The following is a 20877-nucleotide window of genomic DNA, read 5'->3' on the forward strand; positions in this document are numbered from 1 at the left end:
TATCATGGATAGGCCCTATACTTAATTACCAACACGATGGGGATAGACAGGTAAAACGACAACATTCTCATGACGTGCTATGCACAGAAACGTTGATTGGATAATTACTTTTCGTAAAGTTAATATTAAACCATGTCATTTTCGCATGCCGATGTGCTACTAGATGCGCACTGTAGTACAACCGTCGATTTGAAAAGCAAAATGTTGGCATAAGGCAAAACTGTGACAGGGTTAGCGGAGCGCAGCGCTAAGGGACAGCTTACGAGTGCCTCAGACCACCCTTTTAAAGGTATAACTTTCATAAGGTATACCTTAGCTAAGGAGTCGCTGGGAAACAGCTCGAGATCTAAAGGAAGACCTTAAGGTATACCTTACGACGCACGTAGCGCCAAGGAGACTCTGGGAAACGCAGCCCTGGATTGTCCCACTTCAACAAATTCACGCAGTAGCCTATTGAGAACCCGCGTCTATGTTTAGTTAATGTCACACGCCAAGCATGACACCCCGGGGAGGGATATTCGGTAGTACCGGGCAACACCGTTGTCTGTCGCATGGAGAGAGAGAGCGCGCACCCACACAAACATGAAAAATAAACGGACACCTTCAGCCTTCTCCCTCACGGGTTCCGGGCAAAAACAATAAACTAAAACAACAAAGCTAAAACAACAAAGACAAAAGTAAAACAGAGCAGCAACTTCTCAGTTCCCTGCTACTGACCCACCTTCCCAGCCGGGTTCAGCTCCTCCAGCATCCCAGCTGAGGATTCCTTTCTTTTTAGTGCTCGAAATAAAACAAAAAGAAAATCATAACTGCGCTCTCGGTGTTAGCTCCTGATCTCAGCCCCGAACTATGGAGAGCAGCACACCTTTAAGCACCTGCTGATTAGCTAACGCAACCCAGGTGCTTGTGCTCTGGCGCAACCGAGACAAATCCGCCACTCCGGCAGACCTTCTGCTACAGATAATTAGACATATTCTGCAAAAAGACTACTGGGACTTCTAAATAGAATGAAAGCGGTGCACGGAAGGAGAGCGATGGCCAGACGGCGATGTTCATGATACACTGGACATGATACCCTCCTTTCTGTCCTTTTTGTTAAATAGTTTTCTCCGGACCAAATTAATTTTGCACTGGGATGCTGGATTAAGGTATTGAAGGTAGTGGTATTTTTTCTATTCTTACTGTTTCCAGTAAGGCAGTCACATTTGTAATCAATTGTAAATCTCTTTGAAACATGCTTATTGCGTGTTTCTGTGGGAAGGCTCTGTAATCTCGGATGAATAACCAGATAACTGCACTAATGGATTCAACCTTGGGAAATGATTAATGATATAGCTAAAATCTACAGCCTGATACACATTTTTATTTAGAAAAATAGGAAATGTGAGTTTGCTTTGTGTAAGCGTCCACGTGTTGTTCAATTGTCGTGGCGATGCTACTTGATAAAATATAAGGACGCAAGTCATTATTCGGTTTTTGGAAATGCGCTGTTTGCAGTGAAAGTCACCGAGGAAGTCCAGTGCTTGCAGTGGTAAAATCTCTGCTTCTTATGTTTATAAGGAAACAAAATTTCATATAGATCCATGATAAAAATCAAACCGTGGATTTGGTAGTGGGCTATAGCCTACTATAGAGGTCTGACAAAATCAAAAGTGCTGGGGGAAAGCTGTACTTCAATACCTTTTGTCCAACGTGAATACAGCTAGACTTGTTATGATGCAGGTGCTTTCTGCATCATCCACCTTTTTAGCATACACCCACGCGGACAGAAAGGCGATTCTGCGGGTAAAAGCCTTACAGTTCTTCCCTTCTCCAGCCTCTGCTACATGTTGTATGAGCAATCTAGATCATTAGCATTTCAGTCTATGCAAGACTTGCCTAGTCCGAGAACAGGCCAGATGGGGGCCGTCTATTTTTTCATCATTCGGGAGTAGAGAAACGGGATCTGGCAGCAGAAAGCAGGGAGGATATTCTGGCTAAAAACTAATGTCACTCGGACCTCCTGTCGCACCGCACAATCAGGACTTTCAGGACGCTCAAAGGATGAGATAGTAGCAGCTACCCACGCATTGCCAGAATAGGTAATACACAATTAGATGACGTCAATGTGTTTTTTAAAAAAAATCTTATTATTATTTTTATTTTTTTTGTGCTCATTTATTATTTTCGCCGAAATAACTGTATGTTACTCAGGATTTTGGTGCCTTAAATTCCACATGAATTTACCTTTTCGATGAATCGCCGTGGGATAGTCTACTATACCATACAGCCTACGCCGAGGAGGACGTAGGCATGTTATGCAAGAGCTTTCCTCAAAAGGCCGCAGTTGCTGTGATCGCGCGCGCAGCATCTTTCACGGAGATGCCGTTGTTTCTCCATAGGCTACTGAATGAGACTGAAAAAAGCCAAAATGACAAAATTTTGACTCGGGCTCTTCGTGTTCACAGCGGACCTTGATTTATCTGTCCATACAATTAAGGCACGCGGTGAATGCCAAGAGAGTGGGCAAATAGCATCTGCGTAGACTATAGCCTATATTGCTTACAAGTAGGCTAAACATAATACATTGCATAGGCTACCATTCGTTCATAAGTCGTGCTTACGTTTGGCGGGGAACGTATGTTATGATCGTGGTATTGGATCCTCAGTAATGACTAAATAATTAGCTGTTATGTAGGCTAGGCTACGTATTTACTGGATCCCGGAATATTTTTGCGCAGTTTGTCAATGCAATGCAGCGCGAAAAACGCCACCTGCAAATAGCCAGTATATTTGTGTTTAAAATGTTTAATTCGCTTTACTTTGTAAGATTCGCTGCCTATCATTTTACAATGACATGCTGTGAATCTCGTTGAAAGCTGTGTTTTAACATTTGGGGCTTCAGCATTGCACTGGCATTAAATAGAAAGAATTAACATAGATTTCAGGCTATAGCCTATACACAAAATCTGAGATGGTATATCTGCAATTTTCAGGAATGATGTGCAATGAAATTTGCCGATAGCGCTATATAAGTAGGATATTGAATCGCCGTGAATTGCTATTTAGGCTAATATTCAATAGGCTCTATATTTAGCCAAGCTATATTTTAAAGTAGGCTACGTAGCTGAACAGTCTACCTAAACATTCACGCTGGTCGACGAAAACACACGGAATAAACGAAAATTTTTAATATGTCTTTAAAAAATTAACTCTGTAGTGAAGCAATATGGCAACGTGACATATATTCACTGGTCTAGGCGTGACTGACAAGGCCTAGCAAAGTCATAAAATGTGTCATAAAAGATAAAACATGGGGTTCGGTTCAGATTACCAAGTTTTTTTTAATATGATTCTCCGTATTGTTGATGAAGGATAAATTGAATAGACCTAACCACTGAGCTTTTTAAAAAAAAATATATATATATATATTTTTTTTTAATTTCTTTGCATTTAGATTGTTGTGAAATAAATGATAATATACAAACACTTTCAGTGAATTAACACTCGGTGTACCTTAAATGGACATAGGCCTATTTTTTGTTTAATAAAATCTCTTATATATAAAAGGATAACGTTGGCTACACGTTTTCTTGCGATTGAAGGTTTGTGGGTTTCTTCAAGAACCTAATTACAGTATAAAGTCCAGGGCGAATATAACGCTAACAGAGTAAGCTACATGGTTCAAAGGTGCCTGTGAAAAATAACTAATTTACAGTGTTATTACTGTGTTGTGAAATATAATAACCATTACTTTACTGCAAATACAGACATGGTAGCCTATTAATTTATAGTGTTGTTACTGTATTGTGAAATACACTAACCATTACTTTACTGTGAATACAAACATAGATAACACTGTAATTGCCAATTGTAAAACACAAAACAGTAGCATAAAATCTATGTAGGCTAATAACTGAGGGTCTAAGGAGCATTGAACTCAGATCTCCAGGGTCAGAGGCAGCCAAGCTAACCACTTTACAACTACAAATTTAACTTAACAGAGGACCAAATTTCTCTAAATTTCAGCAAATGTTACTGAGCATCTAATGTACAATAGCATGAAGTAACATCAACACTATGATAGTTGCAATCATATTATGTACTGCCCCTGCGCAGTATATTGAAACGGTGAAAACTATAGGAGACAGATGTGTTTATATTTCATTTTTTGGCATATTAAAAGAAATGGTCCCATCTTGTGGCCTTAAAAAACATAGCTGACCCAGTGACAGGTAATACAGATGAAAATGACTGATCAGGTGCATAATAAATAAATAAATAATGTAGCTAGCTCTAGGTTATTTCTAGGACAATTCCTTGTCTTACAGTGAGAGCTAGGTTATTTGATTAGCTATAGACATAAAATGGCAGCTGTGACAGATTTCAATCCAAATAACTGCAAAGGATCATTCAGAGAAATTAAATGCATAAAAACTTCTAAATTAATACATTCATATAAATTAAGATATTTATAATGCCAGAGAAAATACACTTAAATGTTACAAATATATTTGCCTTGTTGGGGCTGATGTAGCTTAAATTAAAAACAGTTCCTCGGATTAGATTGTCTACCGTAATTTAAACCGGTGAACGTTAGTTGGCTATCGTCAGGTTGCCCATAGACGGACGCTTTTTCGCTATTTTCGTATAATAATGTGTGCCTGAGTCGTTCCATGTCTGTTTACCCGTTAAATAAACAGCTTGAAACAAAGCACCACTTGTCACAAACACATAGCCTACATGTATGAATTGACGCAGCGCGCATGCAGTCGCGTTTGCTGCAAGCGGCCAAAACCAGACTTCGTTTTTGAAGCTCACTTCCTGGTCTTGTTGTTCCTAGTTGCTCACTAGTGCCACTGCGGTTGGCTCCAGTATAGGTGTTTTCATATCCGGTTTCCATGTAAGTCTACGGTACAAATGCGATCAAAATACAAAGTCAATAATTTTTTCTTAACCAGACAGTTATACGAAAATTAGCCTAGTCAAATCACCAGTAGCCTACACATCTCTGATTGATTGACCATCAGTGTAGTCAATGTTCTTCCCCTGTGGTTCATATTGCTAATGCGTGAGCTAACCACGGATAGCCTACCTAGCTCACTGGCAAGCTGATATGCTAGCTAAGCATATTCGTTTTGCTGAGAAACATAAATTGAAGATAACTGAACATAATTGTATTTTTAATGTCATACATGTAACGTGATTACATGACACAGTACAGTCACGGATGGAAATTAAACTCCGTAAACATCCGATAATATATTTTAAAACATAACGGCAGACAGTCAGCTAGCCTCAAGTTCGTTCAGGTTGATGGGCTTTTCCGCACCGGACTGTCAATCACATTGTAAAAATCACAAGACCGCTTAACTCTATGGTTTTGGCTCCAAATCGAGAACATGGCCGCGCCCGCCATTGAGCTTCAAAACGTGTTTTAAAGACCCACGGAGAGGCAATGGGTGACGTCACAGTAGCTTTGTCCATATTTTTTACAGTCTCTGGTCATGACCGAAGGTAGAGCTGAGTAGCTTTCAAGGTCGATTGACCAAGAGGGGGCATGGCGATGGGCGTGGCCTATCACAAAAAGCGCATAACTCTCGAATGGATTCCAAGCAGAGACTGTAAAAAATATGCATATATACATAGACGCCGCATTGGCCGCTTCGGCCCCTTGCTGCGATACGTCAACGTGGCCGCCATATTGGTCCAGGCAAGACTGGCCTGAAAACAAATAGAGGTAAATGGGGGAGCTGCGGTTTTTCTGGATAAAAAGCACTATAACGTTTACATTTCTCAACCGATTTCAGTGAGTCATTTTTATATTCAAGGATTTATGATCTACATGGAGTACAAAAAAAGTTTTATCTCCAGTTACTAAGAATCTCGATAGTTAGGCTAGAATCGCTGCTATAGACGCTCAAGAGAGGAGTGTGTATCAACGTTAGATTTACATGAACTGAATTACTTATGTGGTGGAAAATAATTCATTGTCATAATTCAAACAGTTAATTTTAACCTGGCAAGCTGGCTAGAAAGTAATGAATGTATTATTAATTTTAGCTGAAACGTTTTTCATTTGAACAAGCTTGATTTATTGCTATTTGCTTGCTAGCTAACTTGAGTAGGGGTCTCTGCTCTGTGTGAGGCCTCTGACACTGAGCTGAATTGCCCTTATTGTTGGGCATCAAAGGCAAATACCAACCTTCCCAGCCCCCACCCCCCACTGCCCCCAGCCCCCAGCCCCCAGCCCCCAGCCCCCAGCAGCGTGAAGTACATTGTTCTCTCGGTTCAGCCTAACCCCCCCACACACACACATGGTTCTCTAACGCCGGGGGGGGGTGGGGGGGGGGGGGGGGGTGATAATGCGGAGGCTTGCTGCTGTAGCCGGTAGCAGCGGGAGACTAGTGTTGTGTCGTTCGCGAACGATCTTTTGGGTGAACAGAGTGTACTGAATCACTTTGTGAAACGATTTGTTCGCGAACGTGAACTGCTAGTTCACTGACTGACTATCGTTTGCACTCGTGCTGAGTAGCAATGAATATCAGTAGAAGTTGCAGCTCTCCAGGAGCAGGAGTGAGGTCCATTGGCAAAAAGACATGCTTTTCATGGCATTGGAGCTTCCATACACATTCACTTTCCTTCCTGTCTCCCCATATTAGATCAACTAATTGTTTATTAAAGTCTCAATTAGAAACTCAGTTGTATGAATAGCCACTTGACTGTGCCATTGGAGAGCCTATGGAAACCCCTGGAGGATAACCATCAAAGTACAAGTTTAAATCCCTGCATGTCACATGTTGGAGCCTAATTAGTTGCCAAGCTTATAAAAGAACTTGTATGGTTACTAATTGATTTTTACCAGACAAAGCTGCCATTTTATTTGTATCCCATTGTATTCCATGTTAATTGAGCTGGTGTGGCAAATATGTTACACTAATGGAGAAAAGTATGGTGTTGGGCCACTGCGAGCCACCAGAACAGCTTCACTGCAACTGTGATACTGTGATACTAACATACGTCCCTGGAACTCTACTGGACAGATGGAACACCATTCTCCCAAAAGATGTTTGGTGTTTTTCTGGTGGTTGTATAGAGCACAGTCTAACATGTCGGTCTAAAATCTCCCATCGGTGTTCAATTCAGTTGAGATTTGGTTACTACTAAGGCTATTGCAGAAGATCCACATCATTTCATCAAACTATTCAGTGACCCCTCATGCCTTGTGGATGGGGACATTGTCATCCTTGAAGAAACCACTCCCATCAGTATAGAAATGTTTAATCATAGGATAAAGGTGGTGACTTAGAGTAACTTTGTATTGATTTGCAGTGACCATTTCCTCTCAGGGGACAAGTGGACCCAAACCATGCCAGGAACACGCCCCCCACGGCATAACAGAGCCATCAGACCCCCTCACTGTAGTGGTCAAGCATTCAGGGCTGTACTGTTCTCTTAGTGTATGCCACACATGCACTCGCACACTTATCGAGAATGGTGAAGGATGACTCATCTGACCATATCATCATGACAGCATCGTATGGTCTCTCTGAATAAATCAATAAATAAATGATTAATTTCTGGTCTATTGACATCCATGATTGAGTAGAGCAGAATGTACTCATATTCACAATGGATTGCTACTGATGAGTAGCAAGCTCCCATACAGCTTACTACTCATCAGTATTATGCAGCTTTGTAAAGAGAAATTTGAGCAGCTCCCCCAGCCACCCTTAGCATCACCTGGAGTTATGCTTTTGGAGATGAAAGGTGCCATTCTATCTGAAGACCTGGAGGAAGATGACATACAACCACACACACACCCACACACAACATGTTGCATATAATTTTAACCTATACCAATTTTAAAGTGGTCATAGTAGCAGCAATGGACACTTCACAAAAATGTGACTGAACACAGAACTAACTGTGACAGCATTGTAACTATAAATAGGTTTCCATAAATGCTACATTAATGTAGGACACCCAGACCCCATTAAAAAAACTCACACATCTCATCCAGGGTGGTCCATAAACAAAACATCTTTCCTTGTATGCCCCACAAACATAGAATTAGCGGAAACATGTACTTGGCACATGTTGAATTACCTTTAAACTCATTTAATTATGTTTAATAGAGTGTGTTACTTTTAAGAAATGTGTGGAATTACAGATCATTTTTTAGTTGCTTGCCCTAATGTGCACACTTTTTTCTGATTTGTTTGAAAGTGAAAGCCTTATGTTTAAAATATATTGTGTCCTTATCATTACTTTTATTCAGAATAATTCATTTAAACAAAATACATTTTGTGAAGGTAACAAAAATATCTACTATGAATTTTCTTCTTTTTTGTCATGTAAAACATCCTGTAAAATATGTTCTTCTGATAACATTCTAAGGAGACCTTTAAAGGTCTTCTTTCATTGCTTCCCCATTAAAACCCTGCTTTGTGCATGAACAGGGTTTTAGTACCTTGGTGGTTAATGCAGCAACTATACCATTTCCCCTTAAAAATTTCTGTTTCCCGAATGGCTGAAGTTGAACTGGGCTGTTTATCTTTGGAGACCTCCTGGGAAAGATATAAAAATGCACCAACGCAATGGAATAGGGACAAAAGACACTATAGTGTGGGATGTATTGTATTTAGTGTGAGATGTTACACCTAATCATTACACAATACAGTAGTTAAAATGCGCTTTTGGACTTGTCTTTCATCTAATCTTGTGGTAGCAATGGCATGTGGTAGTGCTACATTTTTAGCAACACTTTTATCACAGGACAAGATGTGTGCGTACCCTATGCAAATCCCATCATGTAGTTGGGCATTTAATTCCAGAACTATTGGTATTTCACTGATAATGCTATTTAAGTGACACATTTGCAGATAATTTTAATTATGTGAAAGAATGTGCAAAGTTCATTCGTGAAAAGTAAACAAGATATTAGAAATGCTCTGTCAGTTAGATTATATAGAGACACCAATAAGACACGTGACCTAAAGTGATTTCAGCTTGCACCATTCACAATTCTTTCCTTGCCAGTCTCTGTTCCAGGTTGTTGAATTATTTATCAGAATCACAAAATCATCTCTAGCACTAGGAAAGCTAGCACTCTAGTAAAGCTAGCACTGCTATTGTTGCATGTTTAGTATTTCCATTTTTCTCAAATGGTGACATGCTAAAAATTACGTTACATTACATTACATTATAGGCATTTAGCAGACGCTCTTATCCAGAGCGACGTACAACAAGTGCATAGGTTTCACATAAACTCAAAAATCTTGAGTTTATGTTGTTTGGCACAGTGCAAGGGTAGTCACTGAGTTACATGGCAAACAGATGAGACAAACTGAGCTAAATATTTGGCGTATCACCTTTTATTAATTAATTTAAATAAAGAATAATCCACAAAGTAAGGACATGAAAATAAAAATGTGCCATGATAAAAGGCAGAACATAAAGGGAGTCTATAGAGATACAAGGCAAGTTCACATGTTCACCATGTAGAACACAGGTCTCCACCTTTATGCCTGGGAACTTTTTACAGGGTGGAATAATTAGACGACGGGTGTCAGCTGTCCCAATTGCCAATGAGTGACAGTTACTACGTTGTCCATGGCCGTGCATCCCAATCAGTTTACTCAAACGCCAGAGGTACTGAAGGGACAGCACACTACCATATACAGAAGCAGGGAGAGCTTTCCTGGTGCAACTGTGGGAATACACAGGGATATATACTGTACATGTCAAAAGTATTAGGCCACCTGTACTTAATACAGTAGTAATAATCTCGAAGATTTTCATTAAAATAAATGTCTGTTAAGTCACTATCTATCTCTGAATTAGGTAACACAATGGTGATTGAGCCTATTATTATATTAATTTATATTATTATAATAATTTATGATGAAAGAACTGGGTGTCTGTGGCGACATTCCCGGGAAAAAATCACAAGCGGCGCATAGATAGTGATGCGTTTTCCATCACCAATCAGTGGTTGGTCCGCAAGAGAGGGTAGGCGGAGCTAACGCAGCAGACTTGCTCTTCAACTCACTTGTGTGTGAGCGGCGTACTGTTTTTTCCGGTGTCTGCTAGCGTTAAAGGTGGGGGGGTTATGGAACCCTAATAAGTTTTTGTGTAACATGAGAGGTCATATTATTTGTTGATGTAGATTTTGTATTACATTTGATGACAATGTAACGTTACTAAATTACATAGCTATTTGCACAGCTGACGCTAGCTACCGGACCGTGTCAATAAAGGCAACATTGGTTTAGACAACTTTGCGCACAGTATCCATCTCTCATATCAGGTAACGTTGCGTTAGCTAACTAATGTAATTAACACAATCTAATGTCAGCTAACAATTAGAAAAAACGCTAGCTAACGCTACCGACCGGTACCGACCTCGCAAACCGTCTCTTGAATGCAATGCTACCTTGTTGCAGCGTTGCAATGTAGCTAACTAAAGGCCAGTTCAGATCAATGATTCGCAACGAGACTGGATGCAACTTGCAAAATTCAAAGAGGTCTGATTGTAAACGTTCTAAAACTGCACTTGGCGATTTGACAAGGTGGGTCTTTTGAGACCCTAGGCAACGGCTTCAGAGGCTCTGCAACTAACCAGTTCACACGGCTGCAATTTTCTCTGCAACATTCTAAAACCGTTTCATCTCGTTGCAAATCATTGATCTTAACTGACCTTAACGTTACCGTTATTTACATTGCCATCAAGTTCATCAAGATATAAGCCGGGGTATAGGTGGAGCAGAGCCAGGTCTGATTTCTGTGTAAAGATGTCAAGCCGGAGAAAACTATATAAAAGAATACGGCAGTATATATTAGCGTTGTTATTATTTTATTACGCTTCCTCGTATGTTCCTTCAGACTTGATGCCCTTTTTTGATGAAATCTCCTTTGTTTTTGTTTTATTCTTCTTATTCTGATTGCTAATTTAACACCCAGCTCAGCTTTATTCTTGAACAGTTTAGCTAGCAAAACCAGAAACAAGGCAGTTGTTTCAAAAATATCACACAACAATCATTCACGATGATGATGCACGAGATACATAATTGCACAAGCCACAGCGAATCCCGCGAATTCTTCTCTGCAGTGTAAAGATGTTCATACCGAGCAAAAGGTGGATAGTTTGTGGAAATTGATCATCACTAATTCTACCCCAGGTCTGCTACAGCATTTTAACCCGGCTAGGCAGTGTAAAGACAGCTTAAGTTAGCCTAATGTTAGACAATGAATGAGTATGTACATAACGTTACTTGTATAACAACCATTTTTTATTCAGTAAATAATAAGTGTAATAGTTGGCGTGGCCCAGGTGCCAACTGACTGACGTCACACAGGCGACACTGGTTGGATCCGGTTGGATCTATGGGAAGTGAGGTCCAAAAACACACGTGCCGAAACCGAAATCTTTGTGATGGTAACTTTAACAAATAAAATAAAAACTTTAGGTAGAAAAGAATTCAGTTAATACTGTACATGCACATTTATTGACATTTACAAACATTCTTTTCTATTTTTACCTACAATAATGACACAAAAAGACTACTTTTACTTAATAATTTTAGACATTTTTTTTGTCTTTTTTTTTCCTTCCTTGAAATAGCCACCTATAGCTTTTGTTACAATTAAATTAATTATTGGAAGTCTATCCACTCATTTTGCAAAGTGGGAGGTGGAAAAAGGATGCAAAAAGTATGCATTTTGCAAGAAGGGTGTGTATCTGAAAAAAAAAAAAACCTTCTATATACTGTTACAAAGAAGAAAAGACTTCAGTTGGTCAAGAACCATCAACACTGGACCAAAAAGAATGGGAAAAGACAGACGCACAATATTTTAGACCAGCAGATCATACTTGCCATTCACTGTAGTCAGGGGAACTGGTTTCTCTCTAATTGCATTGTGTTCTGCCTGTAGTTGCAGTGCAATTTTACAACGATTTCTTTTGTTAGACAACACAAGATATTGGTCTACTGCCTTTTGATCTTCCTGGTCTTTCCCTGTTAACATTACTGCCCACCAGCTGGGCCCAGCTGAGTGTGTACTGAACACTGCACCTGGAAATCTTAAGCTTCTTTGTTATTTCTCACTGGGAATAACCTTGCTACAATATGTTTACTTGGCCCTGCACATCTAAGCCTAACACTTTCCTCTTTGCCATATATCTTTCAGCTTTAGTGCCTGTTTTACTGACAGGACAGGCCAATGGTATTAGGCTCCCTGTGGTTTTAAAGAATTTAAGGTAGAGAAGATTTCAGTCAGTTTAACTATCCCTCCACCTCCCTCCCATCCCCATTTGAAAAATGATTGGATAGACTTCCAATAATTTGTTTAATTGTGATTAAATCCAAAGGAGGCTATTTTGAAGAAAGTTGTGTCTAGGAAAGAATATTTTAAAGTAAAAGTAATCTTTTTTGTGTTATTGTAGGTTGTTTGGCGCATTGAATATGTTCTACCTTAAGGCAGCCAAAAATGTATTTATTGATTTTGTGCAAGTGCAGGTGATATGGGGGTGGTCTATTTTCCCAGTTACTAGTTGGCTAAAATGATGGAACGAAGCAAAACAAGTTGGCCTAAACAAAAACCAGAACATTAGATTTAAAACTTGCTAAGAGGTCTAGGTGTACTCATTTTATTTTATTATTTAAATATGAACCTTTATTTATGCAGGTTAGGTTGACTGAGCGCAGGTGGTCATGTACAGCAACATTCTGTTAATTTCCCTAACTCTACTAGCCACTGCTACACTATTCCCCCCTCTAAAGTTGAGAAATTACCTTGTTGCAGACCTTCAAAGTCCTTGCCCTTTCAAAATCCACTACCTAGGCCAGTGTCCAGAGCAGCGAGCCAAGAGGCTTGGCAGGGTCCAACAGGACAAGAACTGGAACTGTGACCAGGGTGGTGCAGAGGCGGTTAAAGGACTGCAGCCACTTAGGCGACCACTGGAATATGCTGTGCTTCTTGGTGCGTACGTGTAGAGGGTAATAGTGCTAGCAAAGTCATTGATGGAATGGCTGAAGTATGATGCTAGGCCCAGGAAGCTGCGGACCTCCTTCCAGGAGGAGGGGGTGGACCAACTTCTCACCGCCCCCACTTTGGCTGGAATCAGTGGCGACCCCGTATCTCTCCACAATGAAGCACAGGAAGCTGGTTTCTCTCCTGAAGAACTGGCACTTGGCAGGGTTGAGCCTGAGGTAAGCTGGAGGACTAGCTGCAGCTTACCTAGTTCTGTATTGAAGCTGGAGGCATGCACCAGGATGTTGTCCAAATACATGGTGCAGGCTCTAGCTGGGATGCCCTGCAGGATCCGCTCCACCAGCTGTATGAAGGTTGGGGACTGTTCATTAGCCCAAACAGCATGATATTATTCTGGGGTGTTGTTTTAAAGCATAGTTTCAACATTGCCACATACATAGGTGATCCCCCATTTCCAAGTTGGAAGAGTTCGGACATCTGCATTCTCCTCCAAAACATGTGGTGTTACTGGCCTGCTTATTTTCACAACACAGACCAAAGCTAAGCTTACATACAGTGGAGTCGGAGGAAGATGTTTTATGTATGGCTTTGGCGTGCAGTCCAGATGCGCCCGATCCACTGGTGGTGTAATGCTAACTGCATGTGGCTTTATGGAACTACTAGCCACAGTCTGCACTGGCTCGGTGTGGTTCAGATTCTATCCGAGGTAGTAGGGCTTGTAAAAATGTTTAACTATACACAGGAACTATGGGGCCTCTGGCTCCCTAACCACAGGACTGACTCTCTGCTGAGTCAACATCATTTACTTTTTTGGTCAACCAAGGCATAATGACGTCCCTTTCCTCTTGTGACCCTGCAATAAACTCTATGCTTGATCAATTATGCATCAGCTTGGGGCAAGAACACCCCCTTTTTGGAGGAATGGGGAGATCGATTTACATTACATTACATTACATTACAGGCATTTGGCAGACGCTCTTATCCAGAGCGACGTACAACAAAGTGTATAACCATAACCAGGAACAAGTATGACGAAACCCCTAGAGAGAAGTACCGGTCCAAGTACAGGGAACAACCGCATAGTTCAACCTGGACCCTGGTGGTTAAACTGATTAACACTAACAATGAGAACGGCAACAACGCAATCTATGGAAAAATAAAAATAAATAAAAATACAAGTAGTCGTTAAGACTGGCGCATCAACTAAGTCACCTATTAAACAGCTGCCTAGTTACAACCCTAAGTTTAGTCATTTACAGGGGGGGAAGGGATGGGGAGAGGTGCAGCCTGAAGAGGTGGGTCTTCAGTCGTCGTTTGAAATGGGTCACAGTCTCAGCTGTTCTGACCTCCACAGGGAGGTCATTCCACCATCGTGGGGCCAGAACAGAGAGGAGACGTGTTCTGGAAGTGCAGGTGTGAAGAGGGGGAGGTGCTAGGCGTCCTGAGGTAGCAGAACGGAGGGATCTGGCTGGCATGTAGGGTTTGAATATCTTTTGAAGGTATGCTGGGGCTGATCCCTTGACTGCCTGGTATGCTAGAACCAATGTTTTGAATTTGATGCGAGCTATAACAGGCAGCCAGTGGAGGGTAGTGAGCAGGGGAGTTACGTGGGAGTGTCTGGGGAGGTTGAAGACCAGACGAGCCGCAGCATTCTGAATGAGCTGCAGGGGTCTGGTGGCAGATGCCGGTAGTCCAGCCAGAAGAGAGTTGCAGTAGTCCAGGCGGGATAGAACCATTGCTTGGACCAGGAGCTGGGTTGAGTAGGTGGTGAGAAAGGGGCGGATTCTGCGGATGTTGTATAGGAAAAATCTGCATGCCCGGGTTACTGCTGCAATGTTGTTGGAGAGGGACAGCCTGTTGTCCATCATCACTCCGAGATTCTTGGCGCAGGGTGATGATGTCACTACGGTGTCCCCTAAGGAAATGGAAAAGTCGAGGAGGGGAGAGGATAGAGCAGGAATAAAGATTAGCTCCGTCTTTCCCGGGTTGAGCTTCAGGTGGTGATTGTCCATCCAGCTCTGTATGTCCCTCAGGCAAGCGGAGATGCGGGCGGGGACCTGTGTGTCCGATGGGGAGAAGGAGAGAAAGAAGTGTCGTCGGCATAGGAATGATAGGACAAGCCATGGGCAGATATTACAGGGCCAAGGGATCTGGTGTACATGGAGAAGAGAAGGGGACCAAGGACTGAGCCCTGGGGAACTCCGGTGGTGAGGGGACGGGGTGGTGATACCCTACCCGCCCAGGCAACCTGGAAGGAGCGGTCAGAGAGGTAGGACTCAATCCAGTCAAGGACTGTGCCGCGGATCCCTGTTGCTGCCAGGGAGGACAGGAGGGTAGAGTGGTCCACAGTGTCAAATGCAGCGGAGAGGTCTAGAAGAATCAGGACAGAGGAGAGGGAGGCTGCTCGTGCGGCATGGAGTGACTCACTGACCGAGAGGAGTGCAGTCTCAGTCGAGTGGCCAGGCCTGAAGCCAGACTGGTGGGGATCAAGCAGGTTGTTCTCAGAGAAATAAGCAGAGAGCTGGTTAGATGCAGCACGTTCGAGTGTTTTGGATAGGATACGTTTGGATACGTTTAAACGTTGGATACGTTTAAACATTAACACAGTAATCAATGGTCTATCTATCCATGTTTCATTGACCGCTCCAATATCACAAGCCAATCAAATGTTTGTGTGGCCAAAATAATACACCAATCACATTACAGAGCTTACACGTGGGGTTCCGTCGCGTCAGTGACTTTTGAGCATAAAACGCATCCAAAAACCTAACAACTTTGCTCTGAGGTAAGGCATTGCCTAACCGACCAGAGACATCTCCTAAAGGACATTGCCGGACTTTGCTGCGATTCCCAACTCGCACCTCGCTGGAGACCTGTCTGAGTTGGCCTGCCACCATCCATGAAATAAACCAAGCTGATTTATTTCCGATCAACAGCTGTTTGAGGAACACGTATCTACATACTTTTCCTTCGTATATCCCTTGCGGCCGGACCCAAGTGGAAGATACATGTTGTTACCCCGACTTCAAAGAAGAAGTTTTCCAAGTCTCTGCGCACCTGCCACGGACAGGACTGGCCTCCTTTATCACCATTAAGTAATGGAACACATTTTAACACTGACATCATACTATAGGACAGGATGAAACTTGAAATACCTGATTAGGTTATTTTTTTTGCTGTTTGTTGTTGTGTTTTGTTTGTTGTACGTATGTTGGTCAGGAATAGCATTCCCTGACCTTGTAGTTTTACATTGTTGAAACTTTATTTTATGAGCCTGATTTAAGAAAATTATCAACGTAACATAGAAAAGCGTGTCACTAACCCATAACACAAATTAACCTTTGTTAAATGGTAGTTCTGCTAACCTCTATGTTTAGCCGTCACAGAATTATCATTTCCTCTTATTAGAAGCATATAATATTATTCTTCATATTATGCAAATCATTTGTTTTAAATTAGCCTATCTCCATATTCACAATCATAACCAATAAATGTATATCCAAGCAATTGTCGTGTTTATGTTATTTCAATAATTTGGGCTCTACTGATGTACCGAATTCTGATTGGTTGTTGAACTCTATTGTATTGAATAAACCTAACTAAACCTCACTATAGGCTCATCCATGCACCACAGCATGCATGGTGCCTTAACTGAATGAGCCACCCAGCAGCTCCTTTCTAGCCAATGTTAAATGTGTATTTGGTGGTTTTGATGGGTTTCATAAAGATAAAATATAAAAGAGTGACCCACATTAAATTGCCAATGTAACACCACCTTCTATGGCTAGCCAGCAAAGAACCATGAAAACATTATGTTAATTACAATAATATAAATAATGTTAAAAATGCATATCCATCCTGTTTTGCTAAAGAAATTTTAAAAATGAAATTCACAGTTTTATCCTGTTACTACACACGTTTTGGTATCTGTGCTGCCTGGTAACTGAGCCTGTGAAGTTAAACAATCTGCACTTTTGAAAAATCTGTGGGATCAATTGACATTTAAAACATGACTTCCATTTGAAGATAGTTGAATCTTTCTCATAATATACTCTTAGATAATAGCTTTAAAGAGGAAATGGTAATGCAGAAGATATTTTACTACGTTGAATGTTGTTTCTTTTCAACTTGGTGAATATTTTGGAATGTAGGTCATTGAGATGATGGTATAATTACATGACTTTCCATAAGGTAATTGTTTTTGTTGTGTTTTTCTCGCATTTTTTCCCTGTTATTTGCAGAAGAAATTAAATTATTGCCAAATGTGAGTTCCATATCAAAATTAGCAACATATGGGGACATTAAAGATAAACAATAAGTGGTGTGTAAATCCTATGCAATTTGTTCTTTGTTATTAAGTAACAAACCGGTGTCATCTGATAATTTATGACCTTTCTTCTTAAAAAATAGTTTATCAGACACATTTTTGTATTCTTTCAGGACACAATTCCAGACCCTTTTCAAAATGTTTATCATGTTTATAAAATGCTTTAATAGTTTTAAATGGTCTCAACAATTAAAATAGCAGTCAAAGCATAACTGCCTAAGCCAGTTAGAGACCCTCTATTTCTCGAAATTTGGAGTCCTATAACTTGGTTAAAACTTGGTTAGGTATTAAATGAATATTTTAAATAGAGGAGGATGGAGGCCTTAGGTCTGAATAGTGTTCACTGTGTGAACTAAACTGTGTTCTTGGCTAAAAATAGCTGTACAAAATTAAGTATTGTACCTTACTGAACCTGTGTTTAGCAGTTGTCTGTGACCATGAAATGCACTTTTTGTACGTCGCTTTGGATAAAAGCGTCTGCCAAATAAATGTAATGTAATGTAATGTAATGCCTTATAATGGCCTTTATTACAAAAATTCTGGGGCTGTTTGGGGTCCTAGCAAAAACACAGCCACCCTTTGAGCATAAGATATCCACACGATACCCTTTGTTTATTTTTTTTAAGTGTTTATTTGCCCCCAAGCAAAAATGAAATTGCAATTCCCAGCACAGAGGCGAAGGCGTCCTTCTTCAGCTTCAAATCGGTGCCCCTCCCACCTGCCAGGACTTATTCTTTTGTTCTTTTCCGCTTCCTGTACTCAGAACGCCGAGCTGCTTTTCACTGTGCCGTCATAGAAAATGTAAGAAGTTCCGGTTACTTTTTCAATTATCTAGGAGTCCATGGTTCCGGTAATAGCACGTCCAGTGGCAAAGATAGAATTTCGAAAGTGAAGTACATAGAGACCTGTCTCTAGCAGTGAAGAATCTTTCCCCAAGAATTCTTCCTTGTGGCGCGGGTTGCCCTTGCCCATGCTACCGCATTTTTGCTAAATATTTGAAGCAGTAAATACCAAAGGTCTTAGCAAGCCTACTTGCTACGCTGCCTGAGTGTGGGGATTTCTGAAATAGAAGAGAGTGTCTCTATGATCCCACAAAAGCCAAACCTCATCTCATTTGCACTGACTAGGTAAGGTGAGCGCCTCCGGGTGCCATCGCTTGCGAAGTTGACTGTAGTAACGTTAGGTTAGTGTGGAGCCAACTAGCAAGCGATACTACTTGTTCGCTCGAAGAACTTCAAGCTAACTACGTCCTGTCGTTACCTTTAAGATATTGGTTTCCCACTGAAGCCTGAGTGCAATCGTTTTTTAGTAGCTCTTGGTAAAGTGCTTTTGATCAATTTCATAAATGCACTTACTAGTAGCGTACTGCAGCCAGATCTGGACGTGAAAGACGTTACACGAAGCTTTGTTTAATCTAATTGATATAATGGATCATTCGTACCTTGTAAGGTTGTAGCTAACTGGCTTAGTTTTGTCCTGTCAGTGTGAGAACTGAGAGCTCAAACGTCCATTAACCATCAATATACACCCTGTATTGCGTCGTTAGAAACGATTTTTGTGTGCCACGCCTTTTGTTCGAACATTACATACCAGGACCAAAAATGTTGAAGGCAGGTCATTTCGCACAAAAATACACAGTACCAACTTTTGCAACGTATTGTACTCTAGACGATCAAATGAAATTGGGAAATTATGTTCATCAAAAGAGCTAACAATATCAGAGCCTCGGAAGTCGGACAGTGCTGTCAGTACTCGACGCGGCCAGTCGCCCTACATTTCGGCTCCAAGGCTTTTGGTTTCACTTGAGCCAATAGGGATACTATAAGGTGTTTTAATGCCCTGCTTATCACTAAGCTAATAACTTGTAATAATTTGTTTTCTGACACAAGCTTTGATGAAAACTGGTCTTCATATTGGCCATATGGTGCCATCCATCGGAAGATTGATTAAAGCGTTCCAGTCTGACAACGGCATTAGTCACTGTTCTTTTATGGCATGCACTACCGCCACTGTGTTGTATCTCCACGTTAATGACAGTTCTACCAACGCACACAGCTCACAGGCCTTACTAGTACTGAGGCTATATTGTTGAATTTAATCTACCGGTCCATAAAAAAAATGGTTTGCTGAGTTTGGCTTGGAAGAGCTTGACTGGCCTGCACAGAGCTCTGACCTCTACCCCATCAAACACCCGAACACCTTCAGGGTGGATTGGAATGCCGACTGCGAGCCAGGCCTTATGCCCAACATTAATGCCCAACCTCACTAATGCTCTTGTGGCTGAATGTTAGCAAATCCCCACAGCCATGTTCCAAAATATACTGGAAGGCCTTCCCAGAAGAGTGGAGGCTGTTGCAGCAGCAAAGGGGGGTACAACTCCTTATTAATGCCCATGGTTTTGGAATGGGATCTTCAACAAGTAGCCTACTTATGGATGTGATGTTCAGATGTCCACATACCTTTGGAAATGTAGTGTGTGTACACAACCTCCCCACCTAACCTTTAGTTTGCTTTGGTATTAACTTTGATGTTTCTGATTAGTCAAGTGAAAGAAAGGGTTTGCACACAAACTGACTGAACAAATTTGCTTGCAGCCTTTACCAGGGATGTAGCCTGTGTGATGGCAACTGTAGAACCCTGCAGAGCTCTGTTAAGGAGAAACCTCCCAGGCCATTTAAATGACTCGTATGTCATTCACCTCACAGCACTGAGTTTGTTCCCTCAGACAGATACCAACCCCAGACAAAATTGCTCTTCTTAAAGTGAGGCCTCACTTTTGGTCAGGGACCCACATATTTTTTTAATGACCTAGGCACAAAAAGAATCTAAAGCTCAGATAAAAGAATCTGAAGCTCAGGGAAGGTGCTATGTTTGACTTACCAAACATACAGACCTCTACTCTGGGGCCAACAAAGTTGCTTTCTAAAACTTGCATGTAGATTATAATTTACCCTGAGAATTTCTATGCACACACTCGTGGACATGAGTTTTGAATCAATACTTCATATGTCAGTCACACACATTTCCTGTTGTTACAGAGAGTAGGCAAGTGAAAATTTAGACTGCTTCCTTGGAGTGTGCTATGTTGCTATATATGAAAAACCATGTTCAGTGGGGCTTGTTTCAAGTACATGTTCACTTTTTCAGTTAGATTATTTTTGAGATCCAGTTTGACATGTCTTAAGGTATACCCTGATAAAACTAGAGATAAGCCATGTTGAAGTTTATCTAACAAAACGTTTTAGATTTTGAGTTTTCTGTAAGGAATTTAATGAAATTCATGAAAAAGGAAGCAAGTACCATGTCCTGCCCCGCTTGAAAATTGTGCACATTTAGCATTTTTTAGATGTAATGATACCTAGCTTGTACCTGTCTGAAGCAAAGCAAATATTTGTCAGTGAACCAAGTAAGCAATGCCCACTGTGTGCTTTGCAGATGAGGTGTAATCAACACTCATTTTCAGATCCCACTTGGTCAAGTGGAAAAAAATCAGTCTGTTATATATTAAAATGTAGCCTAATACAAAATGTCACAGTGCCCCTAGACCAGGCGTCAGCAACCCTCTACCTGGAGTG

At 41.1% G+C, this 20877-nt stretch overlaps 1 protein-coding gene across 3 annotated transcripts in view; it reads left to right on the forward strand.

Annotated features, from left to right (window-relative positions):
• The first annotated feature begins 960 nt into the window (after positions 1-960).
• LOC118234020 (dnaJ homolog subfamily C member 5-like) overlaps positions 961-20877 on the forward strand; it is a 33111-nt gene continuing 13194 nt past the window's right edge. Inside the window, exon 1 of one of the 3 annotated variants that reach the window (XM_035430305.1) lies at positions 961-1157. The gene's annotated coding sequence lies outside the window, so the exon portion shown is untranslated. Of the gene's footprint in view, positions 1158-18082; positions 18104-18137; positions 18430-20877 lie in introns of those variants that run through there. The other 2 variants (XM_035430313.1, XM_035430296.1) reach the window with 2 other exon arrangements.

Source organism: Anguilla anguilla, chromosome 1 (genome assembly GCF_013347855.1).
Source record: "Anguilla anguilla isolate fAngAng1 chromosome 1, fAngAng1.pri, whole genome shotgun sequence".
Lineage (NCBI taxonomy): Eukaryota > Metazoa > Chordata > Actinopteri > Anguilliformes > Anguillidae > Anguilla > Anguilla anguilla.